Consider the following 22,213-nt stretch of genomic DNA (forward strand, 5'->3'; position numbering starts at 1 on the left):
TAAGGGTTAATGAGTATACAGTAGTCGATATGATTATAACGTCGTAAACATAAGTAATGGGAATTTTGTAAACTGGATTACTTATGGGGACGGTTAACCGATATTATCACATTATTCATTCTAACTCGTAGATTTAAAATATTTCCATATACTGAAAAAAAAGAACTAAATAAGGACTTCTTGACCCCGACGTGATTTGAACACGCAACCTTCTGATCTGGAGTCAGACGCGCTACCGTTGTGCCACAGGGCCAGCTACAAAGAAGCCATCTAAGCCGAATTTTGTTTTGCTTTGTTTATACCGCGTAAACACAAGATCATATTACTTCGTACAGATACATTTAAACTGTTTAAGGTTTTATTCAGTTTATTTATTGTAAACTAGTTTTAATTAATAAAAATTTATTTCCTGTGAACAATTTATATTTTGTAAATATCTCTAATGGGCCATCTGTAAAAAAAAAAAAGGATGAATATTGGATGTAGCATCAATTCCTGAGGACACATACCAAAAAGTGTACTGTTGTACACTTGTACTTACGTTGTGGCCTCAGCCACAAGGTGGACAAGACAAAAAATAGGAACTAATTACGACTCACTTTTTGGTTCTGTACAACATTTATTTCTACGTCCTTACAGCCTTTACATCACTCAAGTTATCTAGAACGTTCTCCATGTATCTCATGAAATCTCGAACGTTATCTCGTCTCTCCCGAGATCTTCATTTTTTTTCTCTCTCTTTTTCTTTTATATGGTCCTTTTTCCCTCACCGGTGACGTCACTTCTCATGCATTTGCATCCGCGCTGTGTTACAAAAAACACATTTGGAAATAAGTCATACATCAGCCAATAAGACTGTGCAATCATACCGCCACGAACCTAGAAAACAAAGCTATTAAATCTGATTTAGAGATATGGGACAAGGAGAAAGAAGCAACTTTAGTAGAAGTTAATAGAAGTCAAGAGGGAAAAATAACAAAATACCAAAAGTCTTGTGTACGACATGAAAAGAAACTGGAATTTTAGGAAGATCTCCATCATTCAGTAATTATACGAGCAACCGAAGTCATAAAAAAGAATTTCAAAAAATACTTGAGGAATATACCCGGTGAACCAAGTACACGAAAGATACAAAAAATTGCACTTAAAGTGACGGTTTGAATTTTTAAGAGATCTCTTAGTTGGAATCTATGAAATAGTGGATTAATGGGTGGCAGCTGGCAGAACTCAACTAGAACAATGTGATAAGAAAATTGAAAGAGAGTGAGAGAGAGAGAAAGAGAAAGAAATTGACGAAGAGAGAAAGACCAATGAAACAAGACCACGCGACTGGGGCGGGTTCTGGCCGGGTAGCGCCATGTGTTTATGAGGGAATCGCAGAACAATCTTGGGCAGAGATTTGAAATTCGAAAAAAATTGACTGGCCACGCACAGATAAGCTGTTAAAAATTTAAATGTTTTTGCTGTTCTTATATACTGAGAAAGTTCAGTCACTTTTGGCCCCGACATGATTTGAACACACAACCTTCTGATCATGAATCATACGTGCACGCGTTGCCTCACAAGAGCTTTGACGAGGTCGGTGCACACACAAATAGACTATTATTTGTTTTCATTAAGATATCGGATTTGCTTCTTATTTATTAATTTTTTTTTTTCAAAGTAGTCATCACTTATAAGGGCCCAAAGGTTCTTGAGGATAAGGTAGCCAATGGGACAATATCATAATAATCGTTAGTAGTGAAAATTTGGCAAATTGGATTACTTAAGTGGACAGCTCAAATGACTTCTAACTCGTAAATGAAAAAAATCAGTCTATTATGATTGCACCCGTTATAAACTGTGGTTTGATGTTTTCGCTGTTATTTACTGAGAAAAATAACCCAGTAACTTTTTACCCGACGTGATTTGAACACGCTACGTACTGATCTGGAATCAGAGGCGCTACCGTGGCCCCACAAAGTCTTCGATGTGCTCCATACACAATTACGTATTTATTCGTTTTCATTAAGATATCGCATAATGCAATCAAATATCAAATTACCTTTCACTCAGTCTGATTGCATCAGTTGTAAACGAATGGTTTGATGTTTTTGCTGTCATATACTGAGAAAGTATCTTTTGATTTATGCACGCAACTTTCTGATCTGGTGTCAGACACGCTACCGTTGTACCACAATGCCTTGGATGCGAACTGAATATATACTGAAAAAGACAGTAACTGTTGACCCCAATAAGATTTGAACAGGCAACATTCTGACCTGGCGTCAGACGTGCGACTGTTGCACCACAAGATCTTTGATGCAGACGGTGCGCAAGTACATTATTATTTGTTTTCATTAAGCTTGGAATAAAGAAAGAACAGATTAAATTTACTTTCATTCGTCAATAAAAAAAAAGACTTAGTCTATTATGGTTTCATCACTTGTAAACGTATGGTTTGAGAAAGTCTAAACAGTAACTTTTGACCCCGACGTGATTTGAACACGCAACATTCTGATCTGATTCCAATTACAAGCGTGCTAGACGCATAGATTATTTTAGTTAATCGTTTTCGGATGTTTACTTATTATTTATGCAAAGTGTACTCACCTATATCCGGTTAGTGGCAAATTGTGTTTCTCTTCGTTTAGTTTAGTATTAAACGGTGACGCTTGAGATGGTGTTAAGGGGTAACGAGAGGATGGCTTCTTTCTTAATTTAGCTAAGCTATTTATGCTAACCTTTTCTTCAACGCTTTTCAGTAAGTGTCGTTATTACTTAGAGGTGCGTCGATTTATAGTAAGTATGAATTTGTGGTGTATCGGCACGCTTGTAATTGGAATGTTAATATATACCTACAATAAGTATTATCATAAAGCAGCGTTACATTACAATACCAACTTTGACCACAAACGATAACTAAGCACTCTAACTAGGAATGGAATACTCCACAAATATAAATAAATATAGACTATTATGCACCTGTTTGTATGTGTATAATCTAAAAACCCTATCCCTAACACAAAGCATATAAGCCTTTCAAATATACACATATTCTAGTCGTGCGGAAAGGATAAACAAACCAAATGAAAAAATGACAACCATCGAAATTAAATTTCTATCTAGATATAAAAACCTTTACCACGATAATTACCTCAGACACAGTGATAGAGGGGAAAATATAACTACCGGTATATCACCATAATTTAAATCATATAAATAAGCTATATATCTATTCAACTAACTGTTAATTTGACCATAAATAAATAAACTAACTGTTTATTTGACCATAAATAAATAAAGAAAATTAACTGTTAATTTGACCATAAATAAATAAAGAAACTAACTGTTAATTTGACCATAAATAAAGAAAGAAAGGAAGAATTTGAAAACTAGAAACAAATCAACCGTGAAAAAAGCGGAGAATAGAATAAAAAACAAAAAATAAATGAACAAATAAATAAATAAATGAATAAATTAATAATACATGTAAATAGGAAAATGAAATCGCCACCAGAAAAGAAAAAACAACCATAAAAACTAAAATAGGGATATATAATATTACTTCAGATCAAAGTGAAAGCTTAGGCCAATAAATAATCGCCAAGCTAAAGGAATACGATATTTCTCCACTGCGACAACTTAACCACACGAAATCGTACTTCCCCTTTCCTTCCTCACCCCTACACACTTCCTTCACCACACCTTCTTCCAAAAATCCCTACTGCTTACATTCACCAAGTATTCTTCCAAAACGTTAACCACTACCAAATAACTAATAAAACTAATATAATTTTGACTCCGGTTTTAATATTGATTCTCTTTTGGTCTGATGAGGTGTTATCCTTGAATCGGGATTCCACTGAAACATGTATGCACATATGTAACCAATAATGTTGGCATAATAAACAGACTATATACCAACTCTGTCCTGCATTGAGCACTCTTTAATAATCACGTGAGTTTCATTGGATTTATAGCAAGGAAACTAATCGATACAATCATTATATGCATATATATACATATACCTACATAGTCTGTTTATTATACAAACATTATTGGTTACATATGTGCATACATATTTCAGTAGAATCCTAATTCAAGGAAACCACCTCATCAGACCAAAAATGAGAAGCGATATTGAAAAGAGAATTAAGATTACATTCGTTTTTTTATAGGATATTCGGATGTGGTTTTCGCTTCGGAAAAGGCGGGGTTATACTTTGTGAATGTGAGCAGTAGGGGTTTCGGAGGGAGGTATGATGAAAGAAGGGAGTAGTGGTGGGGCTTGAGAGAAGAAGAGAGAAGTACGATCTCATGTCAAGCTGTAGCAGCGGGGGGGGTATTGGTATTATTTTAACTTGGCGGTTGTTTATTGGCCTAAGTTTTTGCTTTGGTCTGAAGTAATATTATGCCCTCATCGTTGTTAACTTTACTATTTTTGGTTTTATGGTTGTTTTTTTTTTCTTTTCTGGCGGTGACTTCTATATAAATAAAAATGTAAATCTATGTTTGTTACTAATCGATAATCTAAATAATAACTGGACCGATTGCTTCGACATTTTTGTATAGTATTTTCATTGTACTCATGTATGTTTTTATATATTTCTTTTTAATTATAACGTTATACTTGATTTTTATTTAATAAATTAGGTGGTTTTCTTTGTAACTATGTTGTCATTGTTTATATGGAGAGATATCACCGCCAGTGATTCACCAGTCACGTGACATCGATAAAACATTAAACTTTCACAACATTTGCTTAGGTTAGAAATGAATGTATACAGACAACGTTTTACAAATAACAAATGACTGCTGAATATCAGTAAATCGTTTATTATTATTATTATTATTATTATTATTATTATTATTATTATTATATTTATTTAGTTTTATAGGCAGATATGCTGTTTAGTTGTTCAAATATCCTCGAACCATGTAATCACTAAAAGGAACTTTCAGTCAATACAAGTATCTCGCTTAATGTAAACAAAAGTTTGTTTACGCTTATGAAATGAACAATATGGGTATATTAGAAATGTTTCATAAATGTTAAATGGGTAAAATTTAATCACGTGATTATTGAAAATGTAATCATGTGATCAAAAGTTAATTTAAATTAATCACGTGTCATCGTTTTCCTGTTAATTATTCTTCAAAAATGGATATTAGCAGCAAAGCGACCATTGTGGGTCATGTTTTACTATTCAGAAAATTAATTTGATGCATATTTGTTCACTGTCTAATGAGATGCATATTTCAGTAACCTAAATTATTTAAAATTAAATGAATTTTGGAATTTATAGCCAAACATAAATATTTTTATTTAAAAAATAACATTAACACACTAAGTTATAAAAACTTTCATTCATCACAAACTTCTATATCTACTTATGTTGTATCAGAAACTTAGCGACCCCTAAAATCTTTAAATATTAAATTTTTGGCATCTAAAAACGTTGCAGAATCTGGTGGATGAGTGTCAAATCAATAATTTGCTGAAAATATGAAAAAAAAAAAAAAAACGAAAACAACCTCTCCCAACCATACGAGCAAAAATTCAGTTTCGTGTTTTCCTTCAGTGTTTCGAATAAAGGGGGGGGTCGATTTACTAGAACTTTTTATTAGAAACTGAGCACTCCTTAAAAACTTTAAATATTGAATTTTTTGCATATAAGTTTAATTTCTTCGTTTGTAATCGTTAATAATCTGCTCAAAAAAATGGAAAAATAAAAAAGACGAAATTAAAAAGAATTGTACTCTTGCAGATTTTGACCCGGCTCCTCGAAATTTTCCGTTAATTATGGTTAAGGCTCGCCTGGCAATCACCAGATTAAGCCAAGCGTTGTTCAAATGTTGGAACACTGAATCGACTTTTTTTTTTTTGTATGAAAATGTATTTTTTTTTTTATTTCTTGGGTGATGAGGTGTTTTCTGTTTATTTTTTAACATCTGTTGACAAAAAATAATTTGTAAATTTTCTTGAAAAAAATTTTTTCTCTACTTTCACCTAACAATTTAGGATTTTCATAAAAAGCATTCATCTTTTCTAATTTAAAAAAACTCTTGTTTACAAAAAAAAATAAATAAATAAATAAAACGTTTACTGCCAATTTTATTTTAAAAAAACACAAAAATATAAGTTTTCTTTAAATAAATTTTCACCTAACAATTTATGGTAAAAAAAATTCATCTTTTCTTGGGAAAAAGAAATAACTTTTGGTGATCAAAAAATTGCAAAATAAATAATAAAAGTAAATAAATAATATAAAATGCAACTTTCAGTAAATTTAGAGCATGTTTTTGTTATTTTTTATTTATTGTTTTTCTATTTTTTCCGGTTTGTTTGTTTTGAAATTCGTCTACGTCTATTATTTTGCTCGGCTTAATCCGGAGACTGCCAGTAGATCCCGAACAATAATTGACAAAAAATCCCGAGGATTCGCGTCAAATTCTGTAACAGTACCAAAAAATATATACGAGGGCGTTCATTGTAAAGGTCGACCGAGAAAAAAATGCTTCTACATTATTGTAGCGAAATCCAACAGCCGAAAGGTTGATACTTAATTAAAAAACAAAAAAAAAAACAATGATAACTATATACATTTTTTGTCAATTTCAACAATAAGTAATGCTATTTAATTGTCATGTCACAATTATATAAGTCTCCTACGATTCAACGAAAAAATGATTTCGGCTATATTTGTTTTGTCACGTGACATGTTGAAAATACATAAACACAAGAGAAATAGCTAAAATTTTTAATTTCTTCGCAAATTATTTTCTTTAATAATTAATTTCTACCTTATCGTTTTTCGTAAGTTTTTGGATATTTTCATTACTGCGGCATGGCACATCAGTAGATAATATTGGTTTTACTGAAAAATAGATATAATTTCGCTACAATAGCAAAGAAGAACCAAAATGTTTACGAATATTCTCATTAATTATATTTGAAAGCAGTATATTTTCTCCAAAGAAAATGTGTGAAAATAAGGATATTTATTTGAATAAAAAACAACAGTTTGTCAAACTATTTCATTCTTTTTTTAAACTTATTTCACATTTTTACATTCCTTTCTTCTTTCTTTCTTCCTTCTGAATTATTATCGGTCTCCCATTTACTTTGTTGGTTTATTCTTTAAACAGTTTTCTTTTCAATTTTTCCATCAATTTATTTTTGATAAACACTATACTTTCATACAAAAAAGAAAATCGGCTAATTTTTTTAGTTTACAGGGGTTTCAAGTGCCTGCTCACATACATGTCCATAGTAAAATTAAATCATCAGGTTTTCCTCTCTGTCAACCCCAGGATGTGCTGCTGCTATCGCGCACAGAAATCACTTTTTCCATAGCTACCAACGTAATAGATGCACTGAAATTAAAGCTGCTTTCAGGTCTGCCAGCAACCACTGTAAAAGAGTAATAAAAAATGCAAGAGAGCTATATGCCCAGTCTGTTAAATCCAAGGTAGCTGATCAGCGGCTTGGATCCCACCAGTTTTGGCAAATAACAAATAGGATCCTGAACAGAAGTGTGCGTTCTATACCAACCATTATCAATGGACCAGAGGTCATCTCGTCAGCGTCAGACAAGGCCAAACTATTTGCAAAGAACTTTGCAGCTAATTCTACCCTATGCGACGAAGGCCATCAACTCCCCATATTTCCTCCTATAACACAGAACAAGCTAGGTAACATACAAATATCCGTGCATGAGGTCGCCAAGCTAATAAAGAACCTAGATTCCAGTAAAGCAACTGGCCCTGATGGCATCCCAATTATAGTGTTAAAAAAGCTTCAACCAGAACTTGCTCCCATACTTACGAAACTATTTAAGCGCTGCCTAAAGGAGAAGTGCTTTCCGACTCCCTGGAAGACCTCTTCAGTTTGCCCTATATTTAAGAATTCAGGTGATAAGTCATCTCCCTCTCAATACAGACCTATAAGTCTCCTGTGTGTTATGAGTAAGTTGCTGGAATCCATATTAAATAGAGAAATAGTCAACCACCTCAGCAGGAATAACCTTCTTAGTGACACACAATATGGTTTCCGCTCTGCAAGATCTACCGCAGATGTGCTGATGGTTATATCCCACAGGATAAGTGAATCTCTTGACAAAGGCTTCCTTTCTAGGGCAATTGCTCTTGACATATCAAAGGCCTTTGACAAGGTATGGCATAAGGGTCTACTTCACAAGATTTCCAGCTACGGTATAACGGGAAATGTTTTCTCAATCATTAAATCATTTCTCTCCGATAGGCTCATAAGAGTAGTGGTCGATGGACAAAAATCGGAGGCCTGCAATATAAATGCTGGAGTCCCCCAGGGGTCAATCCTGGGCCCAACTCTCTTCCTGATCTACATCAATGACCTCCCTAAACACATACTTAAATCATTCGTTGACATCTATGCTGATGACACAACCATCTATGGCAACACATCAAAGGCTGTAAATGACAAAGTTCTCTCTGATTCTCTCTCCTCTGATCTCGAGCGCGTGGTTCAGTGGGGGAAGATGTGGCTGGTTACCTTTAATGCATCCAAAACCAAACTCCTATCCTTACATCATCAACGCTCTGATCCCCAGTTGGCATCAATTGTGATGGATGGCTCTCGTCTGGGTGAGGCTCTGTGTTTTGACAAGCTTCTGGGTTTGACCTTTACTCCTGATCTGAAATGGAACACGTACATCAAGTCTGTTGCCAAGGTCGCTGGAAAGATGGTGGGATCCTTCTACCGCTCCAGAAGATATCTCACTACTGATGCAATTCTCTATCTATATAAAAGCCAAGTACGTCCAAGGATGGAATACTGTTGCCATATCTGGGCAGGAGCTGCTAAAAACAGCCTATCCTGCCTTGACAGAGTACAAAATAGACTTCGTGGCTTAGTGGGGGATGCCCTTTTCTCTACCCTGCAACCTCTCTCCCACAGAAGAGACGTTGCGAGCCTGTCCTTGTTTTATCATTATTTCCATGGCAGATGCTCGTCTGAACTCCAATCTCTGGTCCCCCATCGCCAATCTTTCACGAAAAACACCCGTCTAGCTGAATCCACTGTGAAAAATTTCCCCCACTCTATATCTGTGCCTAAATCAAAACGCGGATTCCATGAACAAAGCTTCTTTCTTAGAACTGAACGCCTGTGGAACTCTGTTCCGTCTGCCTGCTTCCCTCCGGACTACAACTTGGATGTCTTCAAGTCTAATGTTAACAAATTCCTAATGAACCGCCCCCTTAAGTAAACACTTCAGCAAATCTCACTAACTTAATGTACTTGCAATAACCCTTATCCCTGAGTGTCTTCCGGGCCTTGATAAGTGGTGATCACTGTGTAAACAAAAAAAAAAAAAACGGGCAGTGAACGTGCATTGAATGATTTAAACGGATATACCATTTTAATTTAATTCACAATTCGCTTGGCGTTTGCAATAACCATTAACAAGGCTCAGGGACAATTTTTATATTTGTGTGACTTACATCTATGTCCTAATTGCTTCTCACATGGACAAGTATATATTGCGTGTTCTACATATGTGAGAAACCGATATTTTTTTGCACCAACCTAATATATATATATATATATATATATATATATATATATATATATATATATATATATAACATGTGAGAAAACGATATTTTTTTGCACCAACCTAATATATATATATATATATATATATATATATATATATATATATATATATATAAGGTTGGCGCAAAAAAATATCGTTTTCTTACATGTTATTTTTATATAAGATTTCTGAATTAATTCCTTGATATATAACCATGTTATATATCATTTTAAAGCACGTTTTTCGCTATATCGAATCGTGTTATCCGTTACCATTCTCAATCTCTTCATTCATTTTTTGCAGACGTTTCGACAGCGTGGACAAAATTCAAATACACGCGATTTTTTGTTCCAGTTCAAACTAGGCCGAAAAGCTGCTGAGACAGCTCGTAGTATCAATGATGCATTTAGCCCAGGAAACACTAACAAACGTGTGGCACAATGGTGGTTCAAGAAATTTTGCAATGGTAACGAGAGCCTTGAAAATGAAGACAGTCGCAGCCGGCCAACTGTGGTTAATAACAAACATTTGAAAGCCTTAATTGAAGCCGATCCTCGCAAAACTACACGAGAAGTTGCTGTTGAACTCAAGGTCGACCACTCTACAGTCGTTCGCCATTAAAAGCAAATAGGGAAGTAAAAATAGTTAGATAAATGAGTGCCGCATGAATTAAACAATAATCAAAAGAATTGTCATTTTGAGTTTTTTTTTTACAAAGGAGTCACCACTTATCCAGGCCCAGAGGCCACTCGAGGATAAGGGTCAGTAAATGTACAGTGGTCAATGGGACAGTGACGTAGTAATTTTTAGCAGTGTAAATTTGGTAAATTGGATTACTTAAGGGGAACGGCTCATCAAGAATTTGTTTACATTGGACTTGAAGATGACCATATTATAGTCAGCCGGAAAGCTCCTTCTGCGCAACAAAAATGACCTATTTCTCAAGCGTATTGTGACATGTGATGAGAAGTGGATCCTCTATGACAACCGGGGATGTTTGGCACAGTGATTAGATGCCAAAGAAACTCCACAACATATATATATTATATAATATGTTAAGTATTTTTATTTTGTTATAATTAATAATAGTATTAATTATTTTTATTATTATTTATTTTTATTATATGTTATTATTTGGATAATTAATATTATCTTTTGTGTAATAAATCATAATTTCTTCATATCAAAAGGGAAAATATATCATCCCATGATGTGTCTTTTCCAAACCTCTCTCTCAGATTAGCTTGGGTTATGGCTTATATGGAAAAGTTTGGCGGGTGTTTGGCTCCTACAGCAACTGTTTTCTGATTGGTTGAAGTTAGATCATGATAACCAATCAATCTTCGACATCTAACCAATCGAAATTGAGTATTTTATAGAAATTGTTTTTCTGATCCTGCTGATTTTGTTCTTGTCACTGCTCACTGCTCACTGCTGCTGCTAATTTTGTTTTTGTTAACTTGAAGGTTTCTATTAGTTAGGCATTATTTATTAGTTTAGGAGAAATCTTAATAAATCGGGATGAGATCTTGACACTGATTCTGTAACATTTCTATAACTTGATAATTAATTCTTTTTATCAGTTGGCCCTTTATTTACTGCGGGACTTGACTGAGGCAGGAAATGTGATCAAGGAACAAATGGCGTTTTTTTCTTCATTCCAACTACTGCTAGCAAGAGAGGCATAATTTCCTCCTTTTTTTTTAGATTTGTCCATTTTCTGCTTGTGTCTACGATTTTAATGAAATGTTTTCTTTTGTTTTTCTTTTGAATGTTATCTACGTTTTTCCTTTGTAGTTTTCACAGTGATTATTAAATAAAATTGATTGCATCAATAGGAAAGGTCAAAGCCTTCATTCCTTCATAGCTGGCAGGCAGTTACATATCTTTAGTGACGACTAGGAAGCAAGAAAATGATGCAGACAAAAAGCTCTGGTCAACCCAGGGCTTTAAATTGCAGTTATCTACCCTTGAAATATAGTCGGCCACGACAGTTGTGAAGATAAATCAAAGTGTCTCACAAACACGGACATTATCATTTCGCATCAGCAGTTTCTAAATCGTCGTCTAACCTGTAAACCTGTTTAATAAATGTATTAAAGGTTATGTTGCGCCCTATCTATCATTTTTGGTTTATTATTGAATCAATAAAAGTGGTTATTATCAGACATATGAACTGACAAGGAGGATCAAGATGTGCCGAGAATGACGTCAAAGAAGTTCAAATTGAGGGATACAGAATTCCCAGGGATTTGAGTCTTTTTTTTTTTTTTTTTTTTTTTACATAAACGTCACCACTTATCAAGGCCGATAGGCCACTCAAGGATAAGGGTTAAAGAGTGTAGAGTAGTCAAAAGGACAATATAGTAATCGATAGTAATGGAAGTTCGGTAAATTTGTTAACTTAAGTGGAACGGCTGATCAGAAATTTGTTCACGTTGGACTTGAAGACAACCATATTATAGAAAGCTGGAAAGCAGGAAAACGGAAGACAATTCCACAGGCGTGCAGTTCTAAGAAAGAAGCTTTGATCATGGAATCTATGTTTAGGTTTAGGTACAGATAAGGAGTGGGGAAAATTATTGATAATGTTTTCAGCTAGTCTAGTGTTTCTTGTGAAAGTTTGGCGAGGGGGGACCATAGATTGAAGCTCAGTTGAACACTTTCCATGAAAATAACGATAAAGCAGAGACAAACTCGCAACATCTCTTCTGTGAGACAGAGGTTGCAGTGAAGAGAAAAGGACATCTTCCACCAGGCCACAAAGTCTATTTTGAACTCTATCAAGGCAGGACAAGTCTTTTCTAGCAGCTCCTGCCCAGATGTGGCAACAGTACTCCATCCTTGGACGTATCTGGCTCTTATATAGATAGAGAATTGCATCAGCAGTGAGATATCTACTGGATCGATAGAAGGATCCTACCATTTTTCCAGCGGCCTTGGCAACAGATTTGATGTACGTATTCCATTTAAGATCAGGAGTAAAGGTCAAACCCAGAAGCCTGTCAAAACTTGAGGCCTCCCCAAGACGAGAGCCATTCATTTTGGTTGATGCCAGATGGGGATCAGAACGTTGATGATGTAAAGATAGAAGCTTGGTTTTAGATGCATTAAAAGTAACCAGCCACTCCTTTCCCCATTGTACAACGTGATCAAGATCAGAGGAGAGAGAATCGTAGAGAACTTGGTCGTTTACTGTCTTAGATGTGCTACCATAGATGGTAGTGTCATCAGCAAAAATGTCTACAAATGATGTAAGGATGTGATTTGGAAGATCATTAATGTAGATCAGGAAAAGAGTTGGGCCCAGGATCGACCCCTGAGGGACTCCAGCATTTATACTGTGAGCTTCTGATTTTCGCCCATCAACTACTACTCTTAACTGATCGACATTACAGACAATAAACAAAAAGGTGTGGAGGAATGTTCTGATGTCATCTATCCAAATAAAAGAGAGGCAGCCAGACAACAAAAAAAGAAGTGACCACGCAGACACATTATATCGCTGCCATATTGTACACACACTACCACCACCCTGTGACCCGTACTTACTACTATTTGCTGTCAGTATTGTCACTGGAGAATAAGTATTGTTTTTCTAATAATTCCTGTTATTTGTTATTTAAAAGTACAAGAGACTTTTTTTGTGTTTACGTCTCATTGTGGAGGCACGCATAATTGTACAGATTCAAATAACCCAAGACTAGTGCTGCAGAGAATTGTGAAAAATGGTGATCATTGTCTCAACATATTCCTGACTAAACCGACAAGCAGCAAATCGCACCCCTTCATTGTTGAAGTCTCTAGATGCCAGAAATCCTTCTTTCCTGCTTAGACTGCTATATTTTGGAATTCTTTCCCTATTTCTTGCTTTCCTGATTGTACTTACATGCGGAAGTTTAAATGTATGCGAACAGACATCTTGAATCTCAACTCCCCATATATTATCCTGTAGACATGATCCCAATTAGTAACTCCTCACGCTCAAGTGGCAATATGCTTTGTTCGGGTAGAAAATGAGTTAAAAAAAAAAAAAAGAGGAAGAAACATTCATGGTGGGGCTATTATTCCACCGGTCGTTGTCTCTCGACAATCCATTCCTTCTCTATGAATACTAAGAACAACTCTGTAGTTGTCCCAAAAGTTATGGTGTGATTTTCTTGGAACTGATATCTGAGTTATCTTCCTTGTTCAATTATTCTGAGTAACTTTAGGAAGTTACTTAAGGAAAAGGTACATTAATTGTCCCAACACAATCAACAGAGAACATGTATTGCCAGGGTAAACAAATATAGAGAAAGATGCGATTAATAATGTATAAGTAAACATGACTTAAATTGCTGCTGATGTTCTGTGAGCCTGATGTGATGACCAGAAGAAAATACTGCACAAAAATAACCAACCCATTGGACCGTGGCTTGAAAGCTAGCCAGAAAATATACTGAATCTGGTTTTCTAAATTCACACTTGGGGGTATTTGAGGGTTTTTTTTTCTGGAAGTAGAAGAGTAAATTCTCTCATTAGTCAGTATAATACAAGGGGGACAATTTGTATATTGTTCAAGGAAAATGATTTTTGAATATTCTGAGCCAATGCTATAGAAGTTTGCACTCGATACACACTAATGGCAAAATTTAAATGCAATTTTCATGGTAAAATCAATTTGAAATAACAATATCATTATAGTACATATCATTTCTTTTTTAAAGAAAGAAATATCAAAACAGTTTTATGGCTACAACATGATTTAAACACACAACTTTTTGAATTTGGGAGTTCAACACAATGCAGCTGCAGTCTGAGTAAGTTTTATTTATGCCACTCAAGGATACATCCTTGATAATCAGTCCAAGAGTCAGAGTTATTTTTGCATCTATCATGCTAAGGCATGGTTCTGGCTAGTCCTAGGAAGTCCACTATCCCAGGCCTTGCCTCCAATATTTAAGATGGGGTAAGTTTATTGCTTACTGCCTAAAGCACCCTGACCAAGGAATGCCAGTAGGTTACCCAGGCAAGTTTTAAAATGCCAGAGTACTTTTGACCTTGTGCTACATCTTTCATCAGTGGGAAGGAAGTAAACCTATACAATTGCATTACGGACATTATAATGATTAATAAGAAAGAAAGAAAGTGTCAAATTGTAGATTTTGCCAGCAGACTCCATCTTAAAAATGAAAGAAATGGAAAAATCAAGCAAATACACCGAATTGGTCAGAGAATTGAAAAGGATACAGAAAGTGAAGAAAGTAAATGTAATGTCAATAATTGTAAGGGCATTAGGAATAGTAAAAAAAAAAAAAAAAAACGACTGGAAGCAAAGACTGGGAGAAATTGGAATAAATGGGAAGATTGAGAATATACAATGGATAGCAATGATAAAAATAGGAAATCTTAAGGAAAATCCTTGGATGCGGAAACCAACTCATATAAACTGTGAGCATTGGTCAGCCACATGTAGAATGCAACTGATATTAAAAAAACAAAAAAACAAATACCACACAAAATAGTCGTGAAGGGTTGTGGAGGATGAAAGGACTGAGAAGGGAGAGTACTTGTCATAGATTAGACAAAACACAAATTGTTCTAATTGCTTACCTTCTTTTTTTCGCCGGTTCATTTCAATATGCTCTCTTGGAAATCTTTCCACACTTCAGAAAGTAACACATACATGCGAAAGTAATAAGCCAATGCCAACTCTGAAATTTCTATAAGACCTGATCAAGAAAATCAGTTTTCAACAGACTTAATCAGCCACATATTGAACAGCTGCTCAACACCCTCCCTCAATGTCTGGCGCAGAGGAGGAGAAAAGGGCTCAACGACTCATGTAGCCATCCTTCATCAACTCACACACATTTATACACATTTCTTTGTACCCTTTTGTGAATTATTCCACGGATTTCTGCCTTTTGGATTACTTTGGAACATCTTCTAATTACGCGATTCCCTTGGATTTTATTTGTGGAAATGGAAATTTAACCAACGTTTTTGGATTTTGGATTTTTGGATTTTACCGTTATTGGATATTTTACCTATCAGCAGACTATCCATTCACGTGAAATCACCTTTTTCTTCACCCTATTCCCTCTGCTTCACTATTTGTTACCAAGTAGGATCTATGACTTACTTGTAGTTTCATTAAATACTTTTGCAAGCAAAATCCGATCCTGCATTTTGCTAAATCCTACCCTCTGATGAGAAGGAAAGTATTTCTTCGAAATTCTGTGGATTAAGGACTATCCACTTATTTTGTGCATCCTTTTTAAAATTAAATATATTTTTAACTCTTTTTCAAAGTGTTTTTTAACATGTTCTATTAACTACTTGTTCTTATAAATATATACTAGCAGAAGTACCTGTTATTGACTGGGTTCAAAAACAGCCTACAGAAAATGGACTGTGATTGATGAAAGTATGATACGTTATGAAAAGGAGGGGGTTGTAAAGAAATGGGTTTTGATACTCAAAAATTTTACCCTAAGCAAAATATGATGAAAGTAAAGATAATTTTTGTGAAAATATATTTTTTTATATCAATTTGTTTCCATTCGTAGCCAGGAGTGACCAACAAAATGATGTTTCCTTACAAAGAGAAAATGTTATATATATAATAATATAAATATACAAGAAATAAATGTTACCATAGTCAATAAAAGTTACTTTTATGGTAGAAAAGTTCATTGGTTTGTATTTTTAAGTAGTTTGTAAAAAAAGATTTTTTTTTTTAGTCACAAACCGGTTTTATAAAAATCAAAATGGCAGCGACTTTGAAATGGAGAGCCCCATTTTCAATTTAAAGGAGGGGCACCTGAGCATTCTGTGTTAACAATTTAAGAGAGTTCCATCAACGTAAGGAATATTTATAAACATATTTTAATGTTTTCCGTTATTTTGCTTGAGGAATATTCGATTATGGCATGTGTAGTTTATATAAAAATTCATTTAAGTAGTTATCGCCTCAAATTTTGTTTTAATTTCAGTTCGCTGAAATTATTTCAAGTAAAGAGCATTAAAAACTATTTCAAAACAAAAAAAAAACATGAACTGAACTTTTATTGACTATGGTAACATTTATTGCTTGTATATTTATTTTTTCGGGTAGTCATTTGTTGGCTTTTCTGCTAAACACTCTTACTAAATAATATCGACGAAATATCGAAAAACAAAGAAACAAAAACGGTTTTGAAAAATAATGAAGCTTTACTTACTTTAATAAAATAATCCAAAACAGCAAAATGGGATATTAAAAAAGTAAACATGTAATTACTTTAGTTTTTTTAAAACAAAGAATTGATATAAATATGAATAAGAAGAAAATGGCGCCCTTTTCAAGCAGAACAGCTTCGTTTCAGTTTTACAGTATTGCGCCATCGGATTCAGGGTTGTACTATTATAATGTAAAGAACACGAAGAAAGGGTTGTAATCAACTGAATTCTTTCTAGTACACTGACAAAAAAAGCTTAAACAAATATATAAATAAAAATAAAAAGGCTATGCAAATGTTTTTAAAAAAACACGTAAACACGTGAGCAGGATTTTTTCCTTCTTTTGACACGATAAAAAGTAACATTCTTATTATTTATCTATTTATTTTTTTCGAAAGAGTGCCATGTGCAAGTGGAGAGGGAAAAAAACAGAGTTATGCAAAATTTATGTCGAGAATTGTCTAAAGTTCCGACTTTTTTTGCTTTCACTTTAATAAGAACGTGAATTTATGAGGTGAATTTATTTGACACAATATGATTCAACTCAAAAAAATAAATAAAAACTAACGTGAATAAAAATTAAAGTTAAGGTGTTATTGTGGACCCTTACCTCTTTTAAAAAACCTTGTTAAACTTTGTGACATATTTACATTCTATGGAGGTTAGGCGCAAACAAACACCCAATAATTTTATTATATCATATTTCTTCAAACTGAAACATAATTATCAAAGTATACTTACACAAATAGATATGAAAAGTCTTTGTTAAAGTTTTGTGCCATATTTCCATGGAGTATAGGCGCGAAGTTGAAACATACTTATCAAAGTATTCTTATGTACAACTATATCAAAAACTCTTCTAAACGTTTTTTTTTTCATTTTTTATTTCCATACTTTGGGGGCCAGATACGAACGCAGACCCCACAATTTTTATTACCCACCGTTCTGCCAGATCAAACATATCCATTCCTGATCCTCGATACATCTTCTATCATTATATGTAATCAGTTTTTTAAAATAGTCAACCATATAGGAGCCTATTCGTGACCACACACACACACACAAACACACACACACACAAACACACACACACACACACAAACACACACACACACACACACACACACACACACAGACGTTCAGCTTTATATATAGAGATCTTGTAAAGTAAACCTTTATGCCATACTCTATCAAAGGCCTTTGATATATCAAGAGCAATTGCCCTAGAAAGGTAGCCTCCGTCGAGAGATTTGCTAATCCTATGAGATATAACTGTAAGCACATCTGCAGTAGATCTAGCAGAACGGAAACCATATTGCGTGTCACTAAGAAGGTTATTTTTGCTAAGATGGTTGATTACTTCTCTATTTAACACAGATGCCAGCAACTTACTCATGACGCACAGGAGACTTATTGGCCTGTACTGTGAGTGAGATGAGCGATCACCTGAATTCTTAAATACAGGGCATACTGATGAGATTTTCCAGGGTGACGGGAAGCAGTTCTCCTTAAGACAACGTTTAAACAGTTTTGTAAGGATGGGCAAGTTCTGGTTGAAGTCTTTTGAGTACTATAATTGGAATACCGTCAGGGCCGGTTGCTTTACTGGAATCAAGGTTTTTGATTAGCTTGTCTAAATACCCTTTATGTAAAATTTCAAATGTTTGGACACAAAGTTTGCTGAATAGTTTGCTATAGACAGAAAAGGTCAAATCTTTTTAACTTTGACCCCTTGGTAGCCAAATTTTTGGCCAAAAACTGATTAAAAAGCTTGCCTTTTGACTGAATACAGTTTATGTAAAATTTTAAATGTTTAGACCAAAAATTGGCTGAGACGTCAAATTCTTTTTAACTTTGACCCCAATTGTGACCCCTTAATATTTATTGTTTTGGGCTCAAATCAAATTAAAAAGTTTGATCCATGTTTAAGGAAGTGTTTAGACCCAAAATTAGCGGAGAAGTTTGGTAGAGTTTTCAAAGGTCAAATCGTTTAACTTTGGCCCCTTGATAGCCAAAATTTCTGGCCAAAAGCCAATTAAAAAGATTTTCTCAAATCTTAATACTCCTTATGTCAAATCTCGACTCTGCAGACTGAAAAATGACAGAGTAATTTGGTAGGGAAATGTACACACACAGCCAGACACACACACAGACAATTTCATATATATATATACATCATATTGTCGGTGTGTGTGCAAAAAGTCTCAACCAAACTCCTCTTTGAATATTTATTTGGTCTACAGATTTAAAATTTGGAGTATAAAGCATTTAGCACACTTTCGATTCAGTTTTTAACTGGCAAAATTTCTGCTAAGAGGTCAAAATCAAAAACGAAACAGTTGACCTTAACAGGAGTAATCGACTAAACTTGTTTGCATGTACAAATCTGCAATCATGGTTAAACAATGTTATTTTTTAATTATCTTTATGTGTATGGGTGTGGCTCAGAGACTAAGAAATAAGACTGGAGAATTATATGTTCTGGGTTCAATTCTAGCCAATGGTATTCTTATTTTTTAAATTACTACTGTGATACAATATAATAATCAATAGAGATTAGTCTCTATGATAATAAATATAAAATCTGCATAAATGTTAATTCAAGTGAAGACTAATGGTCATTACCAGGGAGAAATCAATGGTAATCAGCTGTTGTGATAATATAAAGTCATTGACAAGGGTTATCAAAAGCGGTGGTGAGCACGGGTAATCAGGAGAGACTTGTTGTCACTCAGATTCCAGGGAACACTATCGGTTATTATCAGTGAGTAATCTCTGATGATGACCTGTGTGAGATCTAGTGAAGAAGAAGAATAGTAATAATAGTAAGAAGAAGAAGAAAAAGAGTAATAATAGTAAGAAGAAGAAAAGAGTAATAATAGTAAGAAGAAAAAAAGAGTAATAATAGTAAGAAGAAGAAAAAGAAAAAATGTAATAACAGTAAGAAGAAGAAGAAAAAGAAGAAAAAGAGTAATAATAGTAAGAAGAAGAAAAGGAGTAATAATAGTAAGAAGAAGAAAAAGAAAAGGAGTAAAAATAGTAAGAAGAAGAAGAAAAAGAAGAAGAGTAATAATAGTAAGAAGAAGAAAAAGAGTAATAATAGTAAGAAGAAAAAGAAGATTAATAAAAGTAAGAAGAAGAAAAAGAAAAAGAGTAATAATAGTAAGAAGAAGAAGAGTAAGAAGAAGAAGAAGAAAAAGAAGAAGAGTAATAATAGTAAGAAGAAGAAAAAGAAGAGTAATAATAATAGTAAGAAGAAGAAGAAGAAAAAGAGTAATAATAGTAAGAAGAAGAAAAAAAGAGTAATAATAGTAAGAAGAAGAAGAGTAAGAAGAAGAAGAAAAAGAGTAATAATAGTAAGAAGAAGAAGAGTAAGAAGAAGAAGAAGAAGAAGAAGAAGAAGAAGATTAATAATAGTAAGAAGAAGAAAAAAAGAGTAATAATAGTAAGAAGAAGAAGAAAAAGAGTAATAATAGTAAGAAGAAAAAGAAGAAGAAAAAGAGTAATAATAGTAAGAAGAAGAAGAAAAAGAGTAATAATAGTAAGAAGAAGAAAAAGAAGAAGAAAAAGAGTAATAATAGTAAGAAGAAGAAAAAGAAGAAGAAGAGTAAGAAGAAGAAGAAGAAGAAGAAGATTAAGAATAGTAAGAAGAAGAAAAAAAGAGTAATAATAGTAAGAAGAAGAAAAAGAAGAAGAAAAAGAGTAATAATAGTAAGAAGAAGAAGAAAAAGAGTAATAATAGTAAGAAGAAGAAAAAGAGTAATAATAGTAAGAAGAAGAAGAAGAAGAAGAAGAAAAAGATTAATAATAGTAAGAAGAAGAAAAAGAAGAAGAAAAAGAGTAATAATAGTAAGAAGAAGAAGAACATAAATGCAGGCAATGCTTTTGTCACGTGTAGTAATTTAAAAATAATATGAATAACATTTCAATTAAGTGTAGAAAGAAAAAGTTGATATCAAAGCACGCAACTTTTTTTTTTTTTTTTGTACGTGTATGTGTGTGCGTGTGTGTGTGCATAATTAATTAATACCTGTGACACGAGTTTCGAACGCTGGAATTTTAATTAAAAAATAGTGGGTAATTTTTTTACTCCATATGAATTCACATGGCAAAGAAATGTCCCTCCCCCTTCTTAGATCATTCCAGCAATCGTAGGAGCTACTATGTTCATGAAAACGGATTTTCAAAAACTACCCGGCAAATATACCTAGTGAACCAAGTGCAAATGAGATCTAAACAATTGCACTTAAAGTGGGGGTTAGAATCCTAAAACCATGATCTCTTAGTCTGAGTCTCTGAAATAATGGATGAAAATCTCTGCCATCTGGTAGGTTGTGACATCCCCATCAAAAATATAAAGATAAGAAAATTGAACAGAAAAAAAAGTCTAAATTGTTTTGTTTTTGTCTTTTTCTTACTATTTTGTAGGTTTCTTTTAGGATGTTTACATGTAATCTCCTACAAAAAGGTAGAATATCATAATTTACACGAAAATGTTGTTGAATTATTTTGCGGCTATTTTTCCATGCTGTTTAGATGTGAACAGCGAAATAAAAAAAAAATAGAATCTCGTTTTTACTTTTCAGTGAAAAATAAGAAACTTGTATTAAATGCTCTAAAATAACCAAAAATTATTTTTAAATTATACTTGAATATTTTGCAATGGTAAAATGTAGTGGGGGGAAAGGGGGCATTACTTGGATGAAATAGATAAACCTCAGTTGTCTAGTATAAAATTCTTAAATTTGATTCACTAGTATACAAATTGGTCAGTTAAAAATAACAGAAAATGAAAGCATGGTTGGGGCCAACTTTCTGAACTCAAAATTAGATTTACAAAACTGTGGGAATTGATAGAAACAGATGTGACATCACATGGCTCAAAGAGAGAATGAGTTATCTACCATTAGTTTCTCACTCTTAGACAGGATTCAAAAAAGAGAGTCTCCAATCTAACAGGTCCTGCACTATCAACCAAGCTTCAACCCTTGTCTCATCATCGCAATGTTGCATTCCTGTGCCTGTTTTATAAGTAGTTTAATGGAATGTGCTCTGACAAAATCATTGCCCTTGTATCTCCTCATTGTACATAACCCCAACAAACCCGCCTAGCAGTAAAATCTCACACACACACCCCTTTACTGTAGAGGTTCCTAGATGTCGTAAAATCTTCAACTCTAATAGTTTCTTCCCTCAGACTGCTAGGCTTCGGAATTCCTTCCCTGCTTTCTGCTCCCCTGACTGTACTAAAACGCACACATTTAAATATAATATGAACAGACATATCGCTCATCTCACATAGTCCCCTGTAGACATGGTCACAAACAGTAGCCCCTTATGTCTAAGTTGCAATATGCCCTGCTTTGGGGTGAACAAGAGTAAAAATAAAAATAAATAAATAAATGAAATAAAATGTTTTAATGCAAATGCAACACAAATGAGCAGAT

General features: G+C 33.9%; 1 non-coding gene across 1 annotated transcript; it reads right to left on the reverse strand.

Moving 5' to 3' along the window:
* Positions 1-181: 181 nt before the first annotated feature.
* On the reverse strand, positions 182-253 carry Trnaw-cca (transfer RNA tryptophan (anticodon CCA)). Its single transcript has one exon. It is a non-coding gene; the product is annotated as a tRNA-Trp (tRNA).
* Between the last annotated feature and the right edge of the window lie 21,960 nt (positions 254-22,213).

The sequence above is a fragment of the Euprymna scolopes genome, chromosome 6, assembly GCF_053919585.1.
Source record: "Euprymna scolopes isolate OS-2025 chromosome 6, ASM5391958v1, whole genome shotgun sequence".
NCBI classification, from domain to species: domain Eukaryota; kingdom Metazoa; phylum Mollusca; class Cephalopoda; order Sepiida; family Sepiolidae; genus Euprymna; species Euprymna scolopes.